This window comes from Aythya ferina (assembly GCF_964211825.1).
Source record: "Aythya ferina genome assembly, chromosome: 1".
NCBI classification, from domain to species: domain Eukaryota; kingdom Metazoa; phylum Chordata; class Aves; order Anseriformes; family Anatidae; genus Aythya; species Aythya ferina.
The window spans coordinates 100,385,896-100,405,288 of record NC_140296.1 but is presented as its reverse complement, the minus strand read 5'-3'; the positions used below and the strand labels follow the sequence as shown (position 1 = coordinate 100,405,288).

Below are 19,393 nucleotides of genomic sequence, written 5' to 3'. Positions count from 1 at the left end.
CCAGCAGGAACCTACCCTGGTTTTCCATCTGCAGACTGTGCTGGGATAAGAACTTTCTCTAGCTTTCCTGCTGAACTTGTCAAATTTTGCTGAGAAGAATCAGAGACTAGTAGGCTGGTCATGAAAAGAAAGGAGAAAAACCAATTCTACATCCCTGAGAGGAGAGTGTGCATTTCAGCACTCACTCTAAAGACTTTGAATGCATTTTACAATAAATAAAATACGCCAGACTTTAGAACAAAGACCAGAGTCATGCCCTGGAGTATTCTCCTCCCCTGATAGTGGGAAACATAGATGAAAGAAGAAAATGAAGGTCAGCTGCAGCCTAAATATCAGAACCACTTGGAAATGGTCTGAAGGAAAAACACACATGTTCTCTGGCTATATTTTTGAACAAGAGTTATAACCACTGCAGGCATCATACACTGACTTACATAGGGCATACTGAGCACATAGATGTGCTCACAAAAAACCTGCACAAAGATTTATATTTATTATTATTATTTTCCAAGAATAAGGTAGCAGATTTATTTCTAGTCACAATTTGGGTATTTCAATACAGTTTAAACAAAACAGACACCACACTACTCAGCTATTGACAAGACACAAGAACATTCAAAAATGGGAAAGTCAGAGACAAGGTATTAAACATCTTCCCAGTTTTTCTGCTAAAATCTGCGTTCCAATTTTGAGAGATACATATTCTTATTTACGCCTTTACACACAGCAGCAATTTGCCCAAGGCCAGGCCATAGACTCAAAGCTGAGAGCAACTTCCAAGATCAGCGTTTTAACCACATGTTCTTACCTCACCAGAGTAAAGTTTAATAGCAACTGTAACACAACATAATTGCCTCATATTTAATTGAAACCACTATACAGGATAACAACATTCCTTTTACAGTATATACAAAATATATACATCACACAATCTCACCTTTTTCCTCCACTCACAGTGTTTGAATTATTTATGTAAACAGTAATTGGAAGGATGATTAAATAAAACCATCTGGAAGAAGCTGTGCATAAATTTTACTACATTTCTGCAGTTCACATTTAGTGTCACAGTGAAACATACATAAACCATAAACAAAGCTTATGTCTAAGTAAGAAAACGTACAGATAAATGAAATTATTTTCATTTCTTAATTGATCTCTGCCTGATAAAGGTAACAATGCTTTTTTGCTGCCCTATCTTCTACAAAAGTGCATGAGTCTGCTTCCACAGGGGCCAAACTCAATCAGCATTAAGAGCATCTGCCTGCTTCCATGCATAGCGTGGTAGCAACAGCAATGTTGTTCTGGCAGGAAAGGGAAATGATTGAAATTGCTGCATCTGTAATAAAAACTGTCGAGTTGGTGATTTGGTACTCTGTCAGGCGCAAGTGCTTATCTGATAGCTGTTCCTGGGAGTGAGTGTTGTTCTAAGTGCTCTGGAGGAAAGGAAAGCAAAAACCAGAATGGGATCTGTCTATAGGGTTTTATATTTGTATTGAGGAAAAACAATGATACCAGGCTTTAAAAGCATGATGACAGAAGTGGCTAGAAGCAAGAAAGCAGTATATAATGTTCTTTAGGGAAAACAAAGCAACAAGAACAACAAAACTTCAGTCTAGACCCTACCAGTGATTTTTCACCCTATCATAAACCTCTATTCACTGGCAAGCTAGCAAAAGCTTACAAGGCAGATCATTACAGGTGAAAATTGAAGAATTTCACTAGTAGAACCTGTTTGTAAAAGCCTGCTTAACACAAGGTTTATAGATCCCTATATTTATTTTTGTTGTTGCTTTACAAAAACATTAAATTCCCTAAAAAACAAACAAACAAACACTTTGAGACACAAGCAAAGAATGGGTCTCCTTCCCTTCATTTCAAATATTGTTTAGTCTCAGTACCTCGTTTTGTATTTAAAATACTAATGCTTGTTGGTCAACTGATAGTGAAAAATTAAAGTCCTTTAGCATAAAGTTTAATTTCATGCCTTACATAATAAACATTAAAAACAATGTCTTCTATCTTCTTTCTTCAAAAGAACAATGCTTTACCGCTACTGAGGTTACAGGACATTAGCATGACTTGAAAAGTTAAGATACTTTTATCACATATCCTGGAATTATTCAGGTTCTCCACTTTCACAGTGCCTGGTACAAGGAAATATTGATTTATATAACATGAGTAAAAACAATAAAACAGAGGACCCAAGATCTCTTACATCCTGTATATTATAGACAGTACCTCTTTGAACAGAGAAAGATTTAGTTCCATTCTGTACTTCTAGTCTAAGAAAAGCACTTGCTTTGTTAGTCATCAATTACAGATGATAAAAGAAAAAGGTATTAGGATGTCTAATTGTTAACTTGCAAGACTGATTATAATTATATTAGTTCCTTCCTATAAACACTTCATCTCAGCTATCCTGAGATAATCCTAAACCTGTGATTATCTTGAGATAGACCATGTCAACTCTGCTCTTTCTTTCACTTTCTTGTAGCTTTGGTTGAAATCCTAGTCTCGAAAGTATTGCATGCAAGGCTTCCATTGCATTCAGTGGGGCCATAACTCCACAAACCAGGCCTCCCCTTACCACATAATTATAATTCATGACCTAAGACTACACGAATTTAAAACAGACCACTCCCTGCTCTCAAGGGATGCAGAAAAATAACACTACCAAATTCCATCAGAGATGAAACTTCAGTGGTAACTTTAGTGAAGAACAAATAGCAAAAACTAAATACAGGAAACAGACTGTGATTCACAAAAGAATTCTCATGTGTTTCAGAAAAAACATACAAAAAATCCCCTTAAAATAAATTGAACAGGTAATGCCAAGAATAACAAACTGGAAAATAATAACAGACAACACAAATTCAGTACTTCAATGCAGACAACTTAGCTTGAGTGCATTTGTAAGACTGAGAAGAAAGTCTTCCAAGTAGGTGAGGCAGTAGACGTTCTGGCAGTGGACAAATGTGTGCCTGACAGTTGACTGATTAATTGATTGATTTTTAATGAAACAATTATTAAACAAAATTAGACAATAACTCTACACAATAATACAGAATTAAATGCAGTTTTAGAAATACATGAAAAAGTTACAGCTTCTATTGACCCAAGACTGCCATAATCCTTACTGTTTAAATACTCCATTATTTGTGCCTTTCCATGCATCCTTAGGCTAACTGAACAGCAACTGCTTTTCTCTGCCACATACTAATTCTATTGCAAGTTCTCCAGAAGGTCTAAAATATTTTAGAATTAGATATTCTGTAGTCTAGATGTACAGACTGAATCTTACAAACTGAGATGAAAGCTTAAGAGATGTCTGCAATGAGTAATTTGCGGGTGCCCAAAAAAGATGATCTCATTGTTACCAACAGCACTGTATTTTCTTTTCTCTGGTTCCATGATTCATCTCTCTCTGCCTCCTCAACATATGTTGATGTTCCATGGTGCTATATGAAGGATATGCTCCACTTACCAATAGAATTTAAAAAAAAAAAAAAAAAGAAAGAAAAAAGGAAAAAAAAAAAAAAAAAAAAGACTTAACAGTTATTTGAGCTGACCTGAGAAGCTAAATAGTGACTGTTTGAAGCAAAACAGTACCTGGTGTTAACATACTGCCACCTTCATCTATCTACACACATACACATATAAATATTTTTTTCACTGATGTATTAAAGAAGCCCCCTGGATGCAACAGATGTGTCAGCTTAGCTTTCATTTGCAAGATGGCTTTTTAAACCTGCCCTCTGCTGTGCTGTGTTACAATTATTGCGGCAATGATAACAGTTTGTCTTTTCTAATGCCACAGAGTCTATAAAGAAAAAAAAAATTAAATGCACTGTGCAACTTCACTGCAAGGTTATAAATGAAGTTAGAGATGCAGATAGGGGTGGCATTCTTCAGTTTTAACCGTGAAGAGTTATTTTTTGCTTCTGTTTAGAAAATGAGGGAAGACAAAAGATTTACAGAGGTATTTACCAAGTAGCTGCTCAGAATAAGCTGAACAGTGCTAACATGCAGCACAGCCTTAGTGAAGGAATGGGGAATCCAGTGTCTGGGCTCTGTGATGAGGCCAGACCCAGTGGGACAGAGTTCTAGTCCTCTGACCCACCAGTGGCTCACATCCATAGCACACAGTCTGGAAGGAGACCTATGGCAGCAATATAGCTTTTAAAATGCATCCACTAGAAATTTCCTTACTGAATCTAAGCATTTAAGTGTTGTTGTTGTTGTTTGTTCTTTTTTTTTTTTTTTTTTTTTTCCCCAATGTAAGAGCAAAGATCAATTGTTGAGTAACACAATGCCCAGCTTTACCTTTTCTCAAGTCCATTCCTCAGGTAGGATCAATCCTAACAATGTAACAGCAGCAAGACATGAGCAAAGATGCCAGAACCTGTCCAGACACACATTTCATCTAAAGTGAAATGCTATCATTCTTGAGGAATGCAGAGCACATTTCTTGAAAACAGTATCTGGCCAACTACAATATATCCCAAGTAAAACTCCCTGATATGGTTCTCATGCAGTCTTTTTGGCTGCTACTTTGTTTGTACATCTATCTTTCAGACCTTCACACAATCTGAGATGCATAAGCTGTTCAATATAATGTCAGTAACTACTAATGGCTTCCTGAGAAGGTTTTGGTGTAAGTTCAGTGAAAGGTATAATTTAGCAAGCGGATTTAGCAAGCAGCAGATAAAACAATTAGAATAAAGATCTTTTGTGAAAGAAGTGGCTGGCAGCACACCCGCTGCGAAGACTGACTTTGTAATTTAGCAAGCAGATTTTATAAGTGGCATATACAACAATTAACAGAAAAATCTTTTGTGAGTGAAATAACTCATCAAATATGCACAGAGAAGGTACATTTGCATGAAAATGATCTGTGGATTTCCACTGAAAAGCAATCTTTTTTACTGCCCTTTTTCCCCCCTCTCTATATTACCAGGGTCTGTGGTAGGAGAGCATTGGAAAACAGAGCACTTAATAATTCCAAATGGGGATTGTAGATGTATTTGAAGCATCAGTGTAAAAAATTCTTGCATTAGAACTCAAACCATTCTGTGCACCAGCTATCCCCCTCCCCCCCCCCCCCCCCTTTTTTTAATCAGGCTTTCTTGTTTTATGATTGCTATGCTTTACTGCTTTATTTTAACAAGATGTCTGCAGCCAAATGTTGACTGAAATATTTTGTTGTAAAATTATTGGTAAGAACGTGACATGTTGCAATTTCTGTTACTCTGTGTGGAGGAAGGGGAAGTCTGTGACCAGATTTACTACATAGTCCTCGATCTCAGGTAACTATTTACTTGCATGGCATTACAAATGCACACAGAGCTGTAAAATGTTGACAAAAACCATGTTTAGTCTCTGAAAAACTTACAAACTTGGTTAACGATTTGGAAAGTGTATTTGCCCCTTCAAGTACAACAAAATTTGCAGGAGACATTGAGTATTTCTTGTGACAAATCACAAAGCTGTGAGTATCTCCTTCCAGTCACCCCCTCCAATCACTTACAAAGTTTCTGGGGAGGAATAAACATGGTTTTCCGGAAGGAGGCAACTGGACACCAAGCCTACATTTATCCTGTTTATATGCTATCAAGGTCGCAGAGCTGGTCCAGACAGGGACTTACCGCTCAGCAGTGCCCTCCCTAACTTACCCCAGCACATCAAGGATTTCCAGATGGTCTGGACAATTTAGATTAATTTAGAACAATTTAGATTGTTCTAAATTGTCCAGATTGTTTAGATCTTGTTCTAGTTGTATGGTATGTTAGCTTTAAGAGAAACAGGAATCAGGGCATGGATTTTGCAAAAGGCGTCCCATGCATGCCATTATGAAGAAAAAATGGTAACTACTGTGACCATCACAAGGGCACTATACTTGCAAAGACTATACAGTCTTTGTTGAAAGGGTTGTTCCCATGAATGGCTGTTCAGCTGATACCCAAGCTTTTGATCTGAGGAACTCAAACCCATGAAACTACTGTGTCCCAGCTGCATGATAGGGAATTGCAAACAACACCATAACTTTCTATCATCCAAGAAAGGATCAAAGTACATATCAGGTTCAGGAGATACAGTGAAAAGACAGCTTGGCCTTTTCCTTGCTCTTGCTTTTTAACTATTTTTGTTCATTTTTTGATTCTTTTTTTTTTTTTTCTCCTTTTTCCCCAAGGGATATTTTTATACATCCCAAAGCTTAGACTTTGCTATTTACATGTTCTTCAGATTAACAAGACTGTTTGAGCATCTTTATCCACTTACTAGTTTGAACAACTGCTATATGATACCTTTTTAAAGGTATTTTACTTCTCCACGAAAATGACTCGTGCACATCCAGATTCAAACAATTATGACACAGATTATATCATCTTTTCAAAACACAGAATCGGACGGCAATTAATTGTAATTAGAGGAATTCTATGTATTTGGGAGAGAGAACTAAGATTATAAACTTGATTTTTCTTCTTTGAAAATATATTTTCTCTTCAAAATAATTGGAAATATCAAAGTTTAAATCACTTTTTTTACTGGAGTGCTTACTGGAAAGTAGAAATTGAAGACTGGAATATTCATGTTTATATTCCAATTGCCAAGTAGAAATGTCTGGTTTCTCATCACCTTCAAACTGATTTTCATGAAATTTCATTTATGCAATTCCCAATATTTTTTGCCCTTTATGGCAACTCTAAAATACCTGAGGAAGCTTTTAAAGGTACTACTAGAAACATTTTAATACTGCTAAAACTTTTACTTTTGGTAACTCATGTTATTATGCATGAAAAATACTTCTGCAGACTATAACAGTATAGCAAGTATTAGCAGCAATCTCTTTTACATTGCAGCAGCTAGCTAACAAGGAGCTATAGCAAAATACAGGAAACTGCATCCTTATTTCCCCTCTTACGTACAGTGATTCATATTGTTCTTTTTGTTTGAATAACAGTCAGCTTGCACTGCAGCATATATTGCTAAAGGCAATTCATTCTGAATGGTATGAAAGTTATGTCAAATATTTATACACAATATGTACTTTTCCCCTAGAAACAATTCTAATTACTTCCCCTCTAGAAGCCATGAGTGTTTTTCTCATCACTTTGTTTCAATACAATTTTTCATCCCATCGATTGGTTAAACAAAAGATCTTCTAATAAGCAATGTTTCAAAATGTCACTCAAGGAGGCTTCTGTAAGGCATAACAGCTCAGCACTTCTCACAGGATTAGCAATACATCCTTTGTCTTCAGGACCACATATTCTACTTACATTTTAAACCAAACTCGTAACTTCAGACGGGATTGCTCATCAATCCTCCCCAAAGGCACTTCTTTATATGACACACAGCCAGGAATCAGAAACTGATTTGAGACAAAACTTCTGCAACCTCCATCCTAACCACAACATTTATTCCTATTTGATTTCCACCCTCAATGCATCAGTGTCACAAAAGCGGACATACCCCTAGCACCACTACTTCCATCTTTCCACAAAGACACATGATAACGCATCCATGATAATGCAAGATACAGTTTGTTCATACTGCCATTAATTTTGACTAACAAGGTAACTACCGACCTAGTGAGGGAGTACTTTTTAAATGACTTGCTTTATTTAAACCAGGAACAACTGATTCATCTTTTCCACAGCTGTTCTGGCAACATTACACCTGGGGATACAATTTAGGATGTTTTCAATGGAGGTTGCTAATACCTGAATTTTATTGAAATATAAAAGATGTGTAGATTTGGCAGTTTAAGCAGGATAACAGGATTTTAAGTTACACAGAGAAACCTTAACTGGTAAAGCAAAGGCAGCATTTTTGTTTAAAAGTCTATAAGCAGAACTAATGCAACAGCAGTTTTAATCAGTAAATAGGAATTAAAAATGTCTGCTGTGTTTTAAGCTATGATTATTTTACTCGGCTCTGGTGAGGCTGCACCTCAAGTACTGTGTTCAGTTTTGGGCCCCTCGCTACAAGAAGGACATCGAGGTGCTTGAAAGAGTCCAGAGAAGGGCGACAAAGCTGGTGAGGGGTCTGGAGAACAAGTCCTACGAGGAGCGGCTGAGGGAGCTGGGCTTGTTCAGCCTGGAGAAAAGGAGGCTCAGGGGTGACGTTATCACTCCCTACAGGTACCTCAAGGGAGGCTGTAGCGAGGTGGGGGTTGATCTGTTCTCCCACGTGCCTGGTGACAGGATGAGGGGGAATGGGCTTAAGTTGCGCCAGGAGAGTTTTAGGTTGGATCTTAGGAAGAACTTCTTTACCGAAAGGGTTGTTAGACATTGGAACAGGCTGCCCAGGGAAGTGGTGGAGTCACCATCCCTGGAGGTCTTTAAAAGACGTTTAGATGTAGAGCTTAGGGATATGGTTTTAGTGGAGGACTTGTTAGTGTTAGGTCAGAGGTTGGACTTGATGATCTTGAGGTCTCTTCCAACCTAGAAATTCTGTGATTCTGTATTTTGACTACATCTAAAATGAATAGCTGGAAGATGCCTGGAAGCATGAGGACTGCAATCTCCTGTTTAGACTGCCCCAGTTGATGACAGACACCTCTATCATTTCAGGGACAATGGGGTGGAGGTTGGAGACAGCTGCTTCCAGAATGCTGGAAGGCCTTCTTGACAGGCGCTAAGCCAAGACACACTAAAGTTGATTCGGGCAAGCCTCATGCAATGAGGTCTATGTCTGTGTCCTCTGCTAGGCAGTTCTTACCACCTTACTCAAGCAAGTATTTGTACCTCATTTACAAAATACTACTTGGCAGCCTGCATGCATGTATACAATCAAATACACACACACACACAAAATCAGCTCACCACATTTCTTCACCAAACTGGATGTGGAAATTTTACAGTCACCTTGGACTGTGTTGCACAGCCCTGACTCGGCTCTGAAGAACAATTCTCTTGCAAGGCACCTCCAGCTTCTGCATGTCCAAGACCACATGTTTCTAGCTCCCGGTTCAAGAAAGCTTTTTTCCTTAATCAGTAGTGGAGAGAATCCCACCTGTAGTCTCTGTTTGAATTTTGTACTTAGGAATACCTGTGAACAGAGGTGCTGTGGTTTTCTATTCATTAATTTAATTTCTCAAGAACAGGCTCCTGTGACTGAGCTGACAACCATCGGTGGTCTTCTCTCCACAGTACTTTCTGAACCCAGTTTCAAAACGACTGGCTGTAACACACCCCTATAATTTAAAACATTGCTGCATTTCTGATTTTTTTTTAAATTTTTTTTTAGAAAATTGTCAAAGAATGTCAAAAAGTGTTGACAGTGAGAACAAGAAAGGCTGCAACAGGCTTGTTTGTTACCTGTTCAGCGTGGGCCCTGCCAGCAGTGTGGCAGCTCAAGCCACCCACAATCCCCTCCAGGTCCACGCATATGGCACACGCCTTGCCCACCCAGCCCTGAGTTGGAGGGAACAAAAGGAAGTCAAGGAGACAGCGTGGGACAGAAAGAGGAGGGGGAGAAGGTGGAGTACTGGTGGTGTGCACCAAGATGTTTTTTCATCGTGTCTCACCATTTACAATGCTTGAAGATTTATACATAAGAGAAAGGTGAGGTCAGTGAAAATGCAGTAAGTGCATTTTGCTGTGTAGTGAGACCAGCCAGACCTACCATGTTCAGCTTTTGTGAACCACTGGAATTTTGAAGCCATTCTCATTCAATGCACTGCAACTTACAGATTTTAAGAGCAGTAGAAAATGAGTTTCTCCTAAAATCTTACTTTAATTTAGCCTTTGTGCTATGGACATTATTAGTAACAGCAAACAACACAGAGTAATAGAACATGAGTTGTGGATAAAATGTATGTTCATGTTCCTCAGAGAACTTCCATGAAACAGATAGTCTCAATTAATTGCTAGTTAAATACTTTGATATGACTAGATGATTGCAGCTAATACAAAAGTAAAACAACAACATAATTGCAGTTCAAACCAGTTCAGGGTAAACAAATTTTGACAGCAAACAAAACAGTAGCCATTACGACTAGGTGGACTATGAGTCGAATTCATTTTCTGCCCATTATTATTTGTACTTTACTTATGCAAGGAAGTTTTCCTTCAAACAGCTTCACACATATTTTATGTCAACTTATTAGAATGTAATGAAAGAATATCTGTTTGCAGAAAAAATTATTATACTTATTTAAACTCAATTGCAGATTGACATACTTTGGTAACAGGCTAATGTTATTTAAATGGCTGCACTACAGTGTTCTCTGCACACAGAATTAGGTTATGGTGCAGGACTAGTTCTCATGTGCACTTTCCAAACCACTTCTCTGTATTTTTAAATAAAATCTACAAGATAGGTATTTGAAATGTCAATGACAGTTGTCTGAATTGTTTCAAGTTGTTTTCATTTGAAACGGGCATGAAAAAAAAGAAAGAAAAAAGATCAGTTGAGGTTGCATTTTGCTCACAATTCAATGAAAATCAAGTAACTATTTGCACATATTAAGCCAATTTACAAATGAAGCATTTCACACACAGACATTTTGAAAACACACAGCTAGCACTATTAAAAATGTAGGAAGGAAAGAAGTGGGAAAATTAATTTTTTTGAAGATGTAATAAATATTAATAAATATGAACCATCCAGTGAGGAAGAAAAACTGTTTCAAAATAATTCAAATAATTATCACTTATAATAATTAATAATTATAAAAATTATTCAAATAATTATAATTATAATCATATAATATCACATAAAACCCCCAAGAAATCACTAAAATCTTCTTTTTTTTTTTTTTTTAATAATTAGGTCCAGAATATGAATTTTGGTATATGGATTTACTTTTATGGGAAACTGTTGTTAGTCTCCATTGTAAGATCTCAAATATCTTGGACTACAGTGAGATTTTATGTCTGAAAATATCTTCACAAGGAATGGCTGATAAAGTAAAAGCTTACAGATATCTTTTTCTTATATACTTGCAACCATTTGTACATGGACACAATATAGATATAAAAGACCATGAGCTAACTTTAAATTAGCATGACTTTAAAATCGATCTCACTTTAATGCCTCCTCTTCTTTCTTTTATTCCAAAACATGTCAGCTATTAGCAAATGATATGCTCATTATGATTTTCATCATCTTGTACTCTCTCCCAGTAAGTAGTAATATGCTCAAAGGTAATAATTCTCGACAAGCTTGACTTGTGGTAATGTATTTCAGTGAGAGCCTGGGTGATACCTCCCCTGAGGTGTCTCATTGAGACGATGTACCAGCGGTCACTTTGCAAACTGCTTAATCAGAGCTATGCAGGCTTTCCAAGATTTTTTGAAAATGGAAGGCCAAACTTAACTAAGCACTGCTAACTAGAATTTAGTAAAATTATCACACCTATAAAGAATAATGTGAAAGGCTATAAGAAAAACGCATACTTTTATGCTCACGAATCAAAGGGAAATTACATTTTTTGCAACCACCGACATGTATAATATGAAATTGAATCACATTATCACTCAAAACAGTGCAGTTTCTATCATAAAATAATAGCTGTATCATTAATTTGATTTTTTTTTTTTTTTTTTTTTTTTTTTTAAAAAAAAAAGGACTTTCTGAAGTAGACATTGAACTTTGCTACCATGTTGCTCCATATAGACTGCATCAAAATGGGCTTGGGAGTGGTAGGGTTCTGAAAACATTTTGCAAAGGCAAAGAATTCAACATTCAAAGTGGCTTCAAAGAAATTAACAGGAGAGGTGTTCCCCTCCTTGGGAAAACATGCATGATTTTTACTCTTCTGAAAGGGCAAATTTACTGAATCAGATTCTGGAAATGAATTCAAACAACTGAGTTACTTCATTTCCATGATTTTGAAAAGTTTATTTTGATGTAATCTCTCTCCATCACTTATTTCACTGTATCTCCCCATTTCCTCAATACATGGATGTTCAAAAGTATTTTGAAAAAGGTGTAAACAACATAACTTAATTTTTAAATGAAGCAGGTAGAAAATATTTGCACAACTCCCCAGCTAGAGCTTGTTGGCAGAATTTATCTTCACTGCAGTTTCCACTAAATGTAAACATTAACAAAGATAGACTTTAGATGCTTAAAATGACAGTATCAGTGTGTATTTCAGTGAGTTTACCTGTGGGTACAATTCATATATTCCCATGCATCGATCTAAAATCTAGACCCTTAAAATGGAACTCTAACATTCCGTTCTTTTGTTTCCATCTTGGTTAAGAATGTGTTCAGTAATAGCATTAGTTACATTAATACATCCATTTACAACCATCTTGACTCTCTCCCAATATGTAGCAATATGTTCAGTTGTAACAATATGAACTATATGAGTTTAAAAATGCACAATTCTGCAGTATGAAAAGTCATATGAAATACATCTTAATATATGTCCAAAAGTGTTAGGTTTTTGGTGTTGGTTTGTTTTTGTTTTAGCTCAGTTATGTTTTGAGAGAGGTGGTTGTGTGTTTTGTTGTTTTTTGTTTTGTTTTGTTTTGGGGGGAGTAAACTGTTGGAAGTCTGAAATAACTGAATCAGTGGTTGAAATTATCTACGCAAAAATCAACTAATAACAAAATAAAACATCTACACTTTTTTCATTCCCCCAAAAAGCCACATTTAATTTTGATATGCTATATGAAATGATGACTGGAAAACATTTCAGGACTTCAATTTGTGATAACAGAGGGGTTTTACTGCAGAGCAGATGAGTAATACTTAAGAAAGCAATTCAAAACCTGGTAAGAAAATTACCAGAGGCCTTCAACAAGCCATTTCAGGAAGACTATAAAGACTGAGTCAAAATAACTAGATAAACAAAGACAAAAATATTACACAGAGCAGAAACGAAAATGCCAGAGAGAGAAAAATTGGACAGACAAATGTTTTCCAAGAAGGAGGCTCCATCAGCCACCAGACAAAAATGAAAATGTGAGAGTGCACGGGGAAGGTGGAATCCAGTGTGCCCAGCTTAAGCATCCACATTTGAGTGAAGCTCATTCAAGTAAAGCGAAATACATCAAGCACTTTGTATTTGTAATAGACAATGGGAGGCAGAGTTCAGAGTCTTTGTCTAGAGACTTGTAAAACATATTTCTACTAGCTACAAAGGAAATTAAAGCTAATTTCACATAAAATGTAGGCAAAAGCTGTCTCCCAAAGCTTTCATAGGCTATGGCAACATATAAAAATGGTCCTAAAAATATTTTAAAAACTCTTTCACAAAATTGGTTCGGTTTGGAGAGAAATATTAAGTAGGGGAAGAAGTTTGTGTTCACATTCTATTCTATGAGAATTGGTAGAAAATAAAGCAATGGGTTTAACACCAAACTTCGGCTTGAATAAAGGGAAACCAAATAATTTCCACATTTAATTTGTTTCTGAAGTGGATATGGATGGATTAAGAGTATCATGTAAGTTACAGTGAAAAAGAAATGTGAAGTCAAAAAAAGTGTGGTCTTCATAGATGGAATTTTAAAACCTACATTCTTTGAAGCAGGACAAATGAAACAATTTTCATTCAAATAAGCAAGTCAAACACAGGAGAACACGATGAGATTCAGAGCTGCCTGGAACTGAAAGCATTACCACAGCAAGGAGAGGGAAGATTACAAACAGCTTCCAAAAACAGACAATATTCCACAAACTTAGCTGAGGTTGCCTCAGGCCAGAGGCTGGCACAGTACCTGCTGCACCATGGCATCCCAAAGTGAGACCTGATCAGCTTGGCCTGAGAGCTCTGGACAGGAAGGAGCAACAGTGGTCTAATTCTTGCCAGTCCCACAGAGGTAGGAGTTGAATAACCAAACCACCACCATTATTTCTTCTGTTGTGCCACCAGGAAAGAAAAAGTCATAAAGCTCAAAACTGCTCCAACCTATTTGGTTTTGCATGCATGAAGTCCTCCTCACCACGTGGTCCTGGTTCTAAAGCAAAGTTTCAAGTTCTACACTTGACACACACTGTGTTTTAATATGATTTCTTTCTTATGTCCCTCTGTCGTGGTTCCGCTCGAGTGGGCAGCCGAGCTCCACCACTCCCTCTCTCACTCCCCCTCCTCAAAGAGGAATGGGGAGAAAATACATGAAAAGGGCTCAAGGGTTGAGGGAAGGACGAGAAAATCATGCAGTAATTATTGTAATGGGCAAAACAGACTCGGCATAGGGAGATAGTAAGATTTATTGCCTATTACTAACAAGCTAGAGAAGTAGGAAACAAAGCAAATAAACCAAAAGCACCTTCCCCCCCATCCACCCTCTTCCACCTCCTCCCCCCGAGCAGCGCAGGGGAACGGGGGAATGGGGGTTATGGTCAGTCTACAGCAATTCTTCTCTGCCGCTCCTTCTCGGTCACTCTCGTCCCCTGTGCTGTGGGGTCCCACCCACGGGATACAGTCCTTGCTGAACTGATCCGGCGTGGGCTTCCCACAGGCAGCAGCTCTGCCAGAACTGCTCCAGATATGGGTCCGTACCACGGGGTCCATCCCTCAGGAGAAAACTGCTCCAACCTGGCTCCCCCACGGGCAGCAGCTCCTGCCAGGCCCCCTGCTCCTGCGTGGTCTCCTCTCCACGGGCTGCAGCTCCGTCCCAGAATCTACTCTGGCAGGGATCCTCCACAGGCAGCAGCCTCCGTCGGTGCAGGGCCACCTGCTCCACCGTGGTATCCTCCACGGGCTGCAGCGTGGAACCCTGCTCCTCCGTGGTACTCCATGGGCTGCAGGGGGACATCCTGCTTCACCATGGTCCTCACCACAGGCCGCAGGGGACTTCTGCTCCGGCGCCTGGAGCACCTCTCCCCCTCCTTCTACACTGACCTTGGCACCTGCAAGGCTGGTCCTCACTCCTCTCACTCTCCCAGCTGCTGTGTGGCACAGTGTTTTTTCCCATCTTAAATATGCTCTCACAGAGGCACAAAACAAGATTGCTTATTGGCTCAGCTCTGGTCAGCAGTGGGGCCCTTACCAAACATGGGGCAGCTTCTAGATCCTTCTCACAGAAACCACTCCTGTAGCCCCCTGCTACCAAAGCCTTGCCACGTAAACCCACAATACCCTCATATAAAATAACTATAGTAGGTAAAGACAGTAGACACAAGGTCTTATCAATTAGTTACTACGGTCTCCTGCAAGCCAAATGAACTATAATAGTTTGTCAGCAACATCCTGGTAACACAGAGCTTTATTACAATGACTTAGGCTGAGAAACATTAGCACATTCCCCAGGGATGCCAAAATTAATTGACAAGCCAAAATTAATTGACTAAACAATAGTTTAGTTTTACTGAGAATTACCTTTCACTCTGCCAGTTATTTATCTATGCATGTGGTGTTAAAATAAATAAATAAAATCAAGGTGCACAGGTGTCAATGTGTTTCAGTCAATTTCAGTGTGGAAAAATTGACTGCTGATGCCCAATGATGCAACTGACAGGTTTCAACTACACACACAATTGGGAAGGTTAACTTTCATTGAATAATTCACTCTGCCCGTAAACACAAGAGTAATAGGAAGTGTTTGCATTACCAGAAGCATTGCATTTTATCTTGCATGGTGAGCAGACAAGCCACTTAACTTTCATTTTAAGTACCTGATAACAGCCCACTAACAACAACACAGGAAAGCATAACATGGACCAGATCTGGATACCTTTGTATACATATTTTATATATTAAAAGCATTATATATGAAGACTTTTCTCCAGGTTTTGAAGTTAAAACTCCTAAAGTTTGGTATCGTTTCTTCTACTTTTAAATGTGCACTCTCACTTGTGACTGCATTAACCCCTGCCACCATGAGTACCACACCTCTCTTCAAAACACTGAAGGTGGTAAGCTTGCCCACGTATCATGAATTATTCCATTCAATTAAATGCTGGATCATTTGCCTATTAAATAAATAGGCACATACTTCTTCTCTATTTTGACTTGGCAGTTGGTTTTTCAAAGTCAATGGTGGTCAAACCTAGATGTCTTGGCTCAAGATGACCTGGCTCATTAGATCTTGCCATCTGCCCAACTGCAAGTAAGATGCAATTATCTAGCTTTGAGGCATATTTTCCAAATGTCTCTATGCCTCCTTCTGTCCACTAAGATTTACCCTTTCCAGTTTGATTGCTAAATCAAATTCTAAAGCTTACTCTTATATTTTGCCAGTTTGGCACCCAATGTTAACATCACTGCAATGAAGATACCAACATTTCTTTAGACTGCTTAAAAAAAAAAAAAAAAAAAAGTATCTGGGAACTGGATTGTATTTATTGAAAGCACCCATTCAGATCTACACTACTATGATTTCACTACCTAAGATAACTAACAGAAATAATATCCCTAAAGCATTATGTTTTTTTCCTACATCCCACAATAAATAAGGCATAAGTCCTTCTAAATCCTAGTTATGTAAAGGCATATTAGTAGATGTTAAGCACCTGAATATCTCCGAATACTTGTATATATAAAATCTTGGATTGGCATGTAAATAGTATTCAATGATTCAGGTCTTGGTTACTTTTGAAATAGGTAACTAGAATCCATATTTGCTTGGACACATGAAAATGCTAACAGATTAAAAATAAATGAAGTAATCTCCTCACACACAGTACAAAACAGACAACTATACACAAAACTGGATATTCTTTTAAACAGATTAATTTATATGCATTGTGTCAATTTACCTCCAAGTTCATGAATTCCATTAAATATAGCTGAATTTATTCCTTCTCTTCTTTAAAAATTCTAACCTCTTTGCAACTATGAAGAATGTATTTGAAACAAGTGAATTATTCGTTTCAAGATTAGCATTTACTGTGGTCTGCAGATGAACAAAAGATGTATGGACATTCAGAAACAGCAGATATAATTCTTCTGTTTATACATGCATCCTCTAAATGCAAGCAAGTCTAACTCAGTAATTTTCTAGTTTTTATTTCAGGCAGCAGAGCAGCTGTGACTTCATTGCTTCAGTTTAATTTTAATTGAATGTGCAGTTTGGAATATGTTAAAATGATCCACGTGACATGTTAAAGTATCTCGTATATGCAACTGCTTAAAATCCATCAGACTTTAAGGGAAGAAGAGGATATGCACAAGATAAACAGATGACACTACTGACCCGTTGCCCCGTCCACTTCACCCAGAACAGTTATCAAAGAGCACAAAACTATGTTAAGTGCAGTAAAACAAACAAAGTACAACTTTTACTATGGAAAATAAGATTTTGAAATGTAGCCATTCAAAACATACCTATTTCCATTCCTAAGGGGTTTTCTTGGAGGCAAGAGAAGTTCATGAAAAAAGTTCCATAACAAAACCAAACCCCCCCACATTTTTTTTTCTAATTCACAATAAGCATTCCTTCAGTATATATTTTCTAAACATTAAAAAAAAAAAAAAAAGTTAATTCTCAACTCTTAATTTCTGCAGGGCTTTTGTTTGTTTGTTTTTTAAATGTGTGAGATGTAACCTGAATGATGATGTTTGACTTTGGTTTGGTAGATGTACTTGGTTTACTGGGCTCTGGAACACCACAGAGCATCATCTCCAATGCTTCGTTTAGAGGGATGCAGTAGTGTAGAAAGAAGGCTCCAGCTAGACAGACCAACCGCCCCCAGCACCACCTTCCCTTTCCCTCCCCAGCCACTGCAGCCTGAGCATTGGGGCAGGCACATTGCTCATCGCTTGCCAAAGAACTGCAAAGACAGAGGACCCAACCAAGCTCAAAAAATATTTTGTGTAACTGGGTAACAAGTTAGCTGAAAGGTCACAGACCTTATCTATCGACTAGAACTATTGTTTCCTTTCCAGTAACATAAAACATTTCATTGGGTTATGCGTATATATAACAGAAAGCAAATACTAAATGATTAAGTTGTCTATGTATAATGATGAAGTATGCCTATGTATATATACTTTCCTCATTTTCTTCCATCCCAATTTTGTTTTGATGGCTATATTTCTTTCATTATCCTCAATCCAATTTCTGAAGAACATTAAATAATAACATACTGTCGACACTAAATTGCTAAAAATGGCATTGCTGATGTTTCTTTTCTTTTCTTTTTTTTTTTTAATTATTCTGATCACATTATTTCATTATTTTGAAGCTAATATTCATGTTGTACTCCATCCAAAAAGTCTTTCTCACAGAACTAGCTAATAAAAACTGTTTGGTTATGTAATATTATGGTCCTTGCAACCAACAAGCCTACTTGGTTTGAAAAAATTAATCAGAGTACCTTAAAACCAGAAATGTCATTGTTATTCAGCTCTGTCATGCAGTGGTGGTATGCTTTACAGCTGACTCTTGCATTGTGCCAGTAGCTGATAATACTAAGGAAGACAGCGCTCAAGTGTCAGACACTACTGCTTCTAGCATCTGACAGTCAATGTTTTCGTGTAAAATTTCCAGGAAAAACAAACAAACTGAAAACCAGTTTCAGAAAACCACTGTCACGTCTAAATTAATGTAAGCAAATATCTAAACACTTCTGCATTTGTCATCTTTTGCCATCCACCAATCTGCCTCCACAATTCTATGAAAACATTTCTCATTTCTTCTTTTGTTAAAAAAACAAGAAAAAAAAAAAAAAAGAAACAACAATTGAGTAAGAATTACTTGGGAATAATAGTTTTTGAAACTATACATCTGTGGGAGAAAGGGAGAAAGGCAATAGGTGTAATTTTGCTTACAGTGAAAATAACTGGATATTACAAAACAAGAAGAGTCTCTCGACAAACAGCATACAGTGAGCTCAGAAAGTCTTACTAACACTAACTGATAAAATTGCAATAGAATTGATGGAGGTATTCTGAAAAAACATATTTTTCTCCTCCTTAGTTCCTTTACACTGTCCTCTCCAAGCGAGCTTCTTTACTCAATTATCATAAACCTTCCATACAAAAATTTGGTGTGCTGTTTTCTCAAACATAACCACACTATTCTTCCCATTTTCATTTCCAGAATAATCCCATTTCCTTTTTAATATTTGTCTACTACAGTGAGGCATTCATTCATAACCAGGCACAACAATGAGCATGATGTAGCACGAGTATGGGTGCAATTAAAGTATGCAGCAATCTACACACAAACTTGATCATTAATATTCTCTGTTTATTATGGCCACAGTTACAAAGAATTACTCAGATTCCAAAATTATAGTCTAATATCAGGCAAAACAGAGAAAACAGTTATCAGAACAGTTCGTAAAAACAGCAAAAAGAGAGCACTTGCTGCATTACCTGTTTCAGTGCATGTATGACTCGTGAGATTAGTTATTTGCTTTTGCATGTTTTGCATTCCTTATTTCCATAGTCTTCTTCCAAACAGACATGTTGATTCTGGAGATTTACTGATTAAAAAATATATATTAAAAAAAAAGATAAAGTAGCATCCCCTGTGTTATCCCT

The 19,393-nt window shown here is 37.5% G+C and overlaps 1 long non-coding RNA gene across 1 annotated transcript in view; it reads right to left on the bottom strand.

The window, feature by feature from the left end:
- The window catches only part of LOC311442121, a 52,750-nt gene that overhangs the window by 32,335 nt on the left and 1,022 nt on the right, over nucleotides 1-19,393 (bottom strand). The gene's annotated exons all lie outside the window — the stretch shown is intronic.